Below are 10,881 nucleotides of genomic sequence, written 5' to 3'. Positions count from 1 at the left end.
AGACCTCTTCTAAGGAAAAGAAGAGGCTTAGGGCTCCTAATCTCAAGTATGACAGGGAGACACCCCATTCTAACTGGTCATACACCCTCCAGGCAAGCCAGGTAGGGGTTAGTGAGCTACTAAAGGTCCAATTAGCCCAAGTTGAGTCACCTGGAGCAGAAAGCAGGCTTCCAGGGAAGGGCTTAAAAAGAAGAGACCTGCTTACATAACACCCTGTAGGTGGAAAGAGTAGACAGGGCTTTTGCTATGGACTGGATGGTCAGGAATTGGGGAGAATTCAACCTAGCAGATTTCCTGGAGGAAAGAGAAGAGTAAGTTTATGTTGCTACATACTTATTTTGGCTCTGAATGCCCCTTATGGGACACTGAACTGTAAGAAACTAGCAGGAGGTCTAAGTCTTTATAACCCAGAAAGCTTTGGGGGCTTGAGAAGAGTAGGGGAAGAACAGATGGGGAAACTGACTGAGGCTGCTACAATTCATAGTGCTACAAGAAGGTACGCTTGTCAGGCCCTCTTTCTTTTCTATCCCCCTCAGTATCAGGCTGGGACCATGTTAAGAAGGGGAGAGAGTTGATAGCAGCTGTCCCATAGGTGGAAAAGATTAAGGAAAGAATTGACCTGCACTATAGGATTTATTGCTGGGTATTTCTAAATACCTTAAGTCAGTAGTGCTGAACCTTATTACACAGGAGGGCCACATTAAACCTAAGTACAACCTTGTATGGGCCAAAAAGATTCTACATATTTTAATAAGATTTAAAGTCACCAGTATTGATTTATATTTAAGTTCAGCTTGTTTTGTATGTACTTAGGTTGTTTCTCTTTATACATTTGTGTAAACTAAAATGATGTAAACTTGATTTAAAAAAAAGTGCTAATGAATCAGCTGTTAGTATATTGTGTTGAAGCAGGCCACAGACCTTATAAAATGTTTTGGTGGGCTGTAGGTTGAGCATCCTTGCCTTAAGTGAATAAGATTGTGGCCTAATTAGACTACATCCATCGTTTGTTGTCTGTCTTCCTGGTGGCAAGGCCAAACAATAATGTTGTGCCAGTGCAGGAAACTAGAAAACCGAGTGAAACTGTCTAATCTAGTTTTTTTTCTCAGACTTGAGTAAAATGCTGACACTGAGATGTGTGGGAGTTTATCATGTCAGATGACCAGGTCCAAGCTGAAAGGGAACTTTTTTAATTATTGAGTTATTGTTAGTATTTGGTTTAGGAGACCTCATTCAAATATATGATTTCTGTCTTTATGGTCTCCTTTGAAACATAAATTCAATTTTTTTATGCTCTACTTTCAGTGCATTGAATTAACTAATATTCTCCATCATAAAATAGTTATTTTTTTAAACCTGATAGAAGAGAATCTTCATTCAAAATTTTTGGTAAATTGCATATTGCTTTTGCAGTAAGATCCTCTTTCAAGAAAAGTAAAATGGAGGATGTAGTGGTGTTTGCAGGAGATAGTCAGAAGTAGTTGAAAACTAGAACACATTGTGCTAAATTCTCTGGTGCAACTCTACTAGATTCTTATGATGTTCCAGGGATGGAAACAGAGCACAAGTTAAATATGTGCTCTTGACTAAAAGAACCAGACTACATTTTAAGTTGTTTAGTTTAGTTTAGGATCTAAAGAACAACTTTTCTACTCTAACCTATTTACATGTCTCCCATTACCATAGTTTGAGAGTCCTATAATCTTTATTCCTAACTTCCCCAAGAGGCAGAGTAGACTATTATCCGCATGTTACAAATGCAGAACTGAATCACAGAGCTGTTCAGTAACTTGCCCAAGATGTCATAGGATATCTGTGGCAGAGCTGTGAATTGAACCTAGCTTTCCAGAGTCCCAGGTATTGCACCCTAACCACTAGATCAGTGGTTCTCAACCCACGTCCCATGGGCCACTTCCAATCAGCACACAGCTGCAGCCCATATGACCTCCTCAGGACCATAAAAGATAGATAGATATAGATATATAATATGTGGCTGCAGCCCACATAACACGGAGAGAGCTGCATATGCCCCCCACAATGGTAAATAGGTTGAGAACCATTGCACTAGACCATACTTTTTCTAACTTCCTTCTTTTTGTGTCTATGATTTTATTCCTTGAATACAAAAATAAAATTCACACACACGTGCCAGATGATCGGATAATAGTAATGGGTGAACCATTAGTAAGTGTGGCCTTACCCAGCATTGAGCTAAACCTCTTAAACTAGACCAAAGGTCCCCAATCTGTGGGGCTCACCCCACGAAGGGGGATTGGAGGAATGTTCAGGAGGGCATGGGCCAGCCCTCACAGGGGCAGGGAGGGAGTGCCAACCAGCTCTGTTCCTGGCCAGGGGATCTGGCTGCCAGCCCTGCATCTGAGAATCTGGCTGTGGCTGCCAGCTGTGCATACAGGGTCCCGGCTGCCGGATCTGCTTCCTGTGCTTCGCTCCCAGGCGCAGCTGCTGGCCTCAGTTCCACTCCTGCTCCCAGCTATGGCCCCAGCCTCATCCCCCTTACCCTTGTCTGCATTTTCTGCTTCCAGACTCCTGGCCCAGGCCAGGGAGTGGAGTGTGGGGGGGGGAGGGGAGAGAGTAAAAAGTTTGGGGGCCACTGAACTAGACATTGAATAGGCTTTCTAGTGTGATTTGAAAAACTTATTGTTTTTATATGCCTGTATTGCTTTATTTCTATGTATTTGTCTCCACTTTATTCCCCCTGAAGTCATTAGGAAAACTGATTCATTTCTGTAGACGGATATGATTATTATAATGGATGTACAGTAAAAATAGCAATCAATGATTATAGGACAATTTTAAACTGTTTGAGGCAGGAATCTGAACATCCTTTGTGTTTATCATGCCCAGCATAAAGGTGCACAGATCCTGATTGGGGCTTGAGGATACCAACATAAAGATATTACTCCTAATAAATCTCTGGCCAAAAATGAATGGCTGTAACTATTGATTTAAAGTCTTCTGTTCTATTAGAAACGAAGTGGGAATGAAACACCAATGAACTGTCAAAACAAAAGCAAAGAAAAATCAGTATACAATTTAAAAAGCTTCATTAAATCCTAATTTTATATTCACTGGCTCACTGTGTTAAATGAGCTATTTCACTTTCTCAGCAAAGCACGATGTAAAAATTATTTACCTGTTAAAAGCACTTTTTGGTTTTTGTAATTAAGATAATGAGGCTCCTACATTATGTTCCCTTAGAGGAAATTGCTAAGTGTGGTGGCTTTTTTTTTTATTGTGAGCTTCATGGCACAGTATCAACACTTAAATTGTGTGCAGGTCATGCTTCCCACTTCCTCCAGTTTATTTCCTCCATAAAAAAGAGGAGCAATAGTCAAACGGTACTTTTATGTTTGGATATAGTCACACAGAGGTGGGAAGAAAGCAATTGTAAACCTATTTGAAAACTCAAGGGTTTTAATAAAATGAAGTTACCACTGCTCTCCTATATTGCACAATCAAATTACAATCCTGGAAGTAAGAAGCAAATCACAGCACACAAAGGTTTTGCTTGCATGGAACTGTACAAAAACAATGCTGAGTGACATCCTCTTAGAAATCACATGTAGCCACTGCCTAAAAAGTAGTCTGCCAACTACTGCCTGGTATTTAAGGGCACCTTCTGCTCCCCTCCTGTATTGGCTTTATGAATTCACTATGTGCGGACCCAATGGCTTAGCACAATGCATCAGAGTGCGCTAAAGGAGTTGGCAGATATGATTGCAGAGCCACTGGCCATTATCTCTGAAAACTCATAGCAGTTGGGGGAGGTCCCAGACGACTGGAAGAACACTAATGTAGTGCCCATCTTTAAAAAAGGGAAGAAGGAGGATCCTGGAAATGACAGGCCAGTCAGTCCCTGGAAAAATCATGGAGCAGGTCCTCAAGGAATCAATTCTGAAGCACTTAGAGGAGAGGAAAGTGATCAGGAACAGTCAGCGTGGATTCACCAAGGGCAAGTAATGCCTGACTAATCTAATTGCCTTCGATGATGAGATAACTGGCCCTGTGGATGAGGGGAAAGCAGTGGATGTGTTATTCCTTGACTTTAGCAAAGCTTTTGATACAGTCTCCCACAGTATTTTTGCCAGCAAGTTAAAGAAGTATGGGCTGAATGAATGGACTATAAGATGAATAGAAAGCTGGCTAGATTGTCGGGCTCAACGGATAGTGATCAATGGCTCCATGTCTAGTTGGCAACCGGTATCAAGTGGAACAAAATCGGCCCGAGGACTGACCCTTGGGGCACTCAATATCTTCATTAATAATCTGGAGGATGGTGTGGATTGCACCCTCGGCAAGTTTGCAGATGACACTAAACTGGGAGAAGAGGTAGATATGCTGGAGGGTAGGGATAGGATCCAGAGGGCCCTAGACAAATTAGAGGATTGGGTCAAAAGAAATCTGATGAGGTTCAACAAGGACAAGTGCAGAGTCCTGCACTTAGGATGGAAGAATCCCATGCACCGTTACAGACTGGGGACTGAATGGCTAGGCAGCAGTTCTGCAGAAAAGGACTTAGGGGTTACAGTGGATGAGAAGCTGGATATGAGTCAATAGTGTGCCCTTGTTGCCAAGAAGGCCAATGGCATTTTGGGAAGTATAAGTAGGGGCATTGCCAGCAGATCGAGGGATGTGATTGTTTGCCTCTATTCAACTTTGGTGAGGCCTCATCTGGAGTACTGTGTCCAGTTATGGGCCCCACACTACAAGAAGGATGTGGGAAAAATTGGAAAACACCCAGTGGAGGGCAACAAAAATGATTAGGGGACTGGAATACATGACTTATGAGGAGAGGCTGAGGGAACTGGGATTCTTTAGTCTGCAGAAGAGAAGAATGAGGGGGGGATTTGATAGCTGCTTTCAACTACTTGAAAGGGGGTTCCAAAGAGGATGGATCTAGACTGTTCTCCTTGGTAGCAGATGACAAAACGAGGAGTAACGGTCTCAAGTTGCAGTGGGGGAGGTTTAGGTTGGATATTAGGAAAAACTTTTTTTCACTAGGAGGGTGGTGAAACACTGGAATGTGTTACCTAGGGAGGTGGTGGAATCTCCTTCCTTAGAAGTTTTTAAGGCCAGGCTTGACAAAGCCCTGGCTAGGATGATTTAGTTGGGGATTGGTCCTGCTTTGAGCAGGGGGTTGGACTAGATGACCTCCTGAGGTCCCTTCCAACCCTGATATTCTATGATTCTAATGCCAAATACAGCTGGGACTAAATCTTGTTGAGGTTTCCTGGCACTATGGGAATACAAATAATAATATACACAGATTGGTCATAGCCCTCTTTGTGGGTGACTTACCCACTATGCCACACCATCTTTTCCTGTTACTGGGACCACCTGAAGCCAGTATATGGGTGGCCTGAATAGGGTTAGTGTCTACCTTCATTGTATTCCGTTCCATTTCCACAGTGTAGACTTAGTAGGTTTGTGCTCAGAAGATGGAATGACTCCTTCAGCATTGTTCTCTTCCTTGGGAACCTTAGAATTCTCTCCTTTAGTGTACTATGAAAGACAGGAACCACAAATGTGAGGCACTGTAGTGTGGGAGATAACGGGCGTCAGGACTACTGACCAGTCATTCTCTGTGGCATTTTGCCTGGCTGGCTCAGTGGCTATTCAGTCTAGATTTAATGCGGACTTGAGCAGAATCTAATCTGGCAGGTGATATTAGGCAGCAGTGAAAGACACTCATGCCTGTGACTTCTGAAGGAGCAACCAGTTGGAGGGCAGAGCAGCATTGCCTAAAGCGTTGTATTCTTGCCTCTATACATAGGCAGATTCTGTTCTGTGAATCCCAGAATCTGTGGTTAGAAGACCAACTTTTGCCCATTGGAGTTTAGGCCCTGGCTCAAACATCTTCATAAAGACTAATTGAGTTGCTGTAATTGGAAAACAGGCACTGATAGCCAATTAATGGGGTGAAGAAGCTACATTTAGCATCTCCTTGAAAAAAGAAATCAGACAGGCTATTAAGAATGCTAAAGTCACCACCTTTTCTTCATTGTGAGCATCCTAGTCTTTTGCAAAAGACTAGAAGTTTAACAAGCTTATTGCAGCCACTTTGTGTTCTAAATTGTTTTGAATATGGGTCAGAAATTTTTCATGTTCTCTCTCTCTCTCTCTCTCATCCTTAAGAGCATAACCGGATACAAAACAGATACTGCAGTACTTGCTTGTACGATCCAAACTGTAGGATTTGTTGTTCATTCTTTCTCCCAGCTGCCAAAGGCTTTCAGTGTTTGCCTTGTTCAATTCTGGTGGCAAAACCAAAAATGTTCACCCAACTCTCTCATACACATAAACGGAGCTATGATGAAGGAATGACTGAGCAAACTCTGAGACTGAAATTCTTACTGACGTGTTGCATTTTATGGGATGATAATCCAGTTCACCTGGCCCCTCTCAGGTTCTAATGGGTATTTGTCCAAAGTGATTGTTAGCACTTATGCTGAATTATTCATGAGTTTGTCTGCAGCCAATTAACCATATTGTATAAAACATAGATCTATTTTAAATATAAAATTTGAATTGTTTTTTTGTAAAAATGGATGGGGAGTGTGAGTGGAATATAGAAATGAAGAAAACTACTGAAAGTGACTTGGATGGGCCAAAGAGTGGAAGAAGTGAAAGTGTCTCACTGAGGTACAGGAAAAACAATGGGAGTCTTCATTCACAAACAAACTTATCTTCTTGGGAGGAGAAATGACAGAATAAACTTAAAGAATGGCTTCAGTTTATACGACATCTGAAAAGAAATACAGACAGGCTTGTTCATGCTTATCATTAGCCTATTAAAAGGTAATAACAGGAAGAAGTCACAGTGCTCACTTGAGTGGTTGTGTGTGTGTGCATGCATGCACACATTTTTTAGAAAAGTAATTACCTTAAAGCACCATGCTTATGACTATTAGGTAACCAGAAGGCATATTGCAGCTTTTTACCTTCACAGATCTGAACGCCATTTATAGAAGGCTTTATTGCTACTGTCAGATTGTTATACCATCTTTATGGTTCCATTTGCATTATCAGTGGGGAAAACTGGGTTAGAAAACATCTTGGATTTGTGTGATGGCTTATATGTGCACTATTATTTATAGCTTTTCTGTGTCAATGAGCTCAGAGCCATCTTAAATGTCAAAAAGACACAGTGGAATTCTGATGCTTTTTCTACCCCATACTACCTCTCATTGTGGCTGCAGTATAAATAGCTGCCATTTTATTCAATGCTTTGCAGCAAGGCACAGTAATGGCATGCAACTACATGCACTGAATTTTTGCAGTAATTAAAGTATTATCTTCTACTATCGGCCTGTGTCGTCTTGGCTTTTTTTCCCACTTGAAAATTTTAGTAAACAAGAAAGTCACAAATGTTCTTTATAAATTGCCATTAGCACCACAAACAATGGTTAAGCAGCCAGTGTTCTTTGAATTATGCTGAGGGCTACAGCAAATGATTGATTGAAAAGAGCAATTTTCTGAAAGGGACTGTTAAATGCCTTATCCACAGAGTGCTCAAATGATTTCCTGCTATTCTTTCCTGAGACTTATTTTAACAAAACTTTTGATACGGTCTCCCACGGTATTCTTGCCAGCAAGTTTAAAAAAGTATGGATTGGATGAATGAACTATAAAGTGGATAGAAAGCTGGCTAGATTGTCTGGCTCAATGGGTAGCGATCAATGGCTCAATGTCTAGTTGGCAGCTGGTATCAAGCAGAGTGCCTCATGGGTTGGTCCTGGGGATGGTTTTGTTCAACATCTTCATTAAGGATCTGGATGATGGGATGGTTTGCACCCTCAGCAAGTTCGCAGATGACATTAAGCTAAGGGGAGATGTAGATACACTGGAGGGTAGGGATAGAGTCCAGAGTGACCTAAACAAATTGGAGACTTGGGCTAAAAGAAATCTGATGAGGTTCTACAAGAACAAGTGCAGAGTCCTGCACTTAGGATGGAAGAATCCCTTGTACTGCTACAGGCTGAGGACCAACTGCCTAAGTGGCAGTTCTGCAGAAAAGCACCTGGGGATTACAGGGGACAAGAAGCTGGATATGAGTCAGCAGTGTGCCCTTGTTGCCAAGAAGGCTAATGGCATATTAGGCTGCATTTGTAGGAGCATTGCCAGTGGATCGACAGAAGTGATTATTCTCCTCTATGCAGCACTGGTGGGGCCACATCTAGAGAATTGTTCAGTTTGCGTCCCCCCACTCCCCACTAAAAAAAGGATGTGGACAAATTGGAGAGAGTCCAGTGGAGGGCAATGGAAATCATTAGGGAGCTGGGGCACATGACTTGCAACGAGAGGCTGAGAGAACTGGGCTTATTTAGTCTGCAGAAGAGAAGAGTGGGGGGGGGGGATTTGATGATAGCCTTCAACTACCTGAAGGGGGTTTCCAAAGAGGATGGAGCTAGGCAGTTCAGTGGTGGCAGATGACAGAATAAGAAGTAATGGTATCAAATTGCAGTGAGGGAGGTGTAGGTTGGATATTAGCAAACACTATTTCACTAGGAGGGTGGTGAAGAACTGGAATGGGTTACCTAGGGAGGTGGTGGAATCTCCATCTTTAGAGGTTTTTAAGGCCGAGCTTGACAAAACTCTGGCTGGGATGATTTACTTGGTGTTGGTCCTGCTTTGAGTAGGCGGTTAGACTAGGTGACCTCCTGCAGTCTCTTCCAACCCTAATCTTCTATGAAAAATTCAGACGCACAATATAAAAATATTGCATTTGTATTTTGTTTGTGCCTTGATCAACAGGCTATTCTCCCCCTCTCTCTCCCCCCAGTTACTTTGCAGACTTGTTGGCTGCCTTTCAGAAGCCTGTTCCTGAGGGCAATGCTGTTGCTGATATACAGCAGGATTATTACTAGCTTCTTTGCTGCCCCCAGAGACCCCTCTACTGCCTGCCTAGACTTAATGCAGCTCAAATTAGTAGGGCCACCTCTGAATGTGGATCTGCTCTTTTGGCAGAGGTCTGGCAATGCATCACTCTTGCCAGAAACAATTGTTCTGATGGCACATGGCACCAGCATATTTCCACATATTCTGACCAACTGATGTTCAGTCCATTTCCTTTATTTCTCTTTCCAATTACTATATATCTACTTATATTTCTCTCATAGAAATGGACTGAGTACAGCACATGGTACTGACCCTTATTTTATGATTCCTTCACTATATCCTGGTGGTAAGGGTGATTTGTTTCCATTAGCATCCTTAATGTGCTAGACTGAGAGGCATTTTTAGCAACCAGCCAGGTGCTCAAGCCCCTGCCAATTATTGGGATGCAATATCAATTATTTTGCTCATTGCCAAGAGTAGCACCTTTGTACAGTCTTAGTATCACAAAGGTAAAAGCTGGGAGGGACGGGTGATCATGAGGAGTGAGCCCAATTCTATGTCCTCTCTGATATGCTGGGGTAAGCATCTGTGGAAAAACAGGAAGTCTGTCTCTATTTGACTTCTGGTGTATGTGTCGGGGCCCATGAGACTGCAGACTCTGCAAAAACACATCTGTATAACAAATGGCTTAAAAAGTGCTTGCTTAATGATTTTACTTTGACATGTTTGTAATTGTAGCAGTTACTAACAGAAATGGTGTGAACAGATTTGAGGAATTTGGATTTGACCTTTTGGACACCACTTGAAATCCCTAGCAAGAGGCAGATAGCTGTCCACTTGACCACTCGAGACCCCTCCATAGTGTGTTTGGGGGCATTTGTGTGTGCTTGAAACTAAATAAAGCAGAGACTTTGAGAAAAGGCATTCTTGTGAGAGTGCTGGATACTAATAAAGTGAAGGCTTTAAGTAAAAGCATTTGATTTTGTGTATGCTAGATAGTTGGCATAAATCAGACAGATGTGCTATGTCTCCATTGATTTATTTCCTGATACTGTATTGCAGAGAGTAAAGTGTCCGAGAGCACTGGGTTTTGGGTAACAAGGGACTCCGAAAGCACTAAAGGCCACTGCCTTCTTAGGCTAATCTTTTGGCTCTGATGCTGCAATAAGCTTCTCATGAACAGACTTCTGTTCCCACCTAGAATTTCAATGAAAACAGGAGAGCTCCATGCAAGTGCAGGGATCTGCTCACATGTTACCTATTGCAGAAACTGGACCATTGGCCGCCTCCTACATTACATTAAAAAAATAAATTCTATATTCTATCAACTACCACCAGGATACAATGGTAACAATGCCAGAGTCCTGGCTACTCTGAGCATCCGCTGCAGTGATTGTGGAAGTTGCTATAATTGGAGCTCATTCTGGTGCAGAGAAGGCCTTATACTTTGCTAAAATATATTACTCTTTAATTTTATCTTTTTTTTTTTTTGGTCATGTGGGGGGGAAAAAAAAAGAACATAGTCCATAGTTAGAAGTCTCTGAATAGTGTGTTCATACTGTATATGAACAGTGTGGAATTCACTATAGTGCCCTTATTCTGCAGAAGAATGGCCATCAACGTTCTCAGCTAGAATGATGAAAGTCATGAATATGAGTCTCACTTAATCTCACCCTGAAAAACCATCTCTAGTTTCCCCCAGCTGCAGAACTGTTACCCTATCAGTTGGGTTAGGGATGTCAAAGGTGATAGGACATGATGCTGGCCACGTCACTCCCATGTGTACTATAAGCTATGAAACTAATGTGCCTTAGCCATTGCTTGGTGGTGACATGCTTTGTGATGACTTTGTGTGACTTTGACATGCTTGTGATGTTTAGTAATCGCTCAAACTTGATGTCCCTGCAAGAAATATGCTTGATTCAGTGTCTGGTTCCAAGTAGCTATGTGTAACAACAAGAGTTTCATAATTCACTGCCCAGACTCTCTCTGCGTGGGTTACGGGAACCACTGTTGTGGCCC

At 42.2% G+C, this 10,881-nt stretch overlaps 1 long non-coding RNA gene across 1 annotated transcript; it reads left to right on the top strand.

The window, feature by feature from the left end:
• The first annotated feature begins 228 nt into the window (after positions 1 to 228).
• LOC122460393 lies at positions 229 to 9,700 on the top strand. Its single transcript, XR_006281671.1, has 3 exons — positions 229 to 311; positions 9,141 to 9,205; positions 9,598 to 9,700. It is a non-coding gene; the product is annotated as an uncharacterized LOC122460393 (long non-coding RNA).
• The last annotated feature ends 1,181 nt before the right edge of the window (positions 9,701 to 10,881 follow it).

The sequence above is a fragment of the Dermochelys coriacea genome, chromosome 5 (genome assembly GCF_009764565.3).
Source record: "Dermochelys coriacea isolate rDerCor1 chromosome 5, rDerCor1.pri.v4, whole genome shotgun sequence".
Lineage (NCBI taxonomy): Eukaryota > Metazoa > Chordata > Testudines > Dermochelyidae > Dermochelys > Dermochelys coriacea.
The sequence above is the reverse complement of the archived record's forward strand: the minus strand, read 5'-3'. Positions and strand labels throughout refer to the sequence as shown.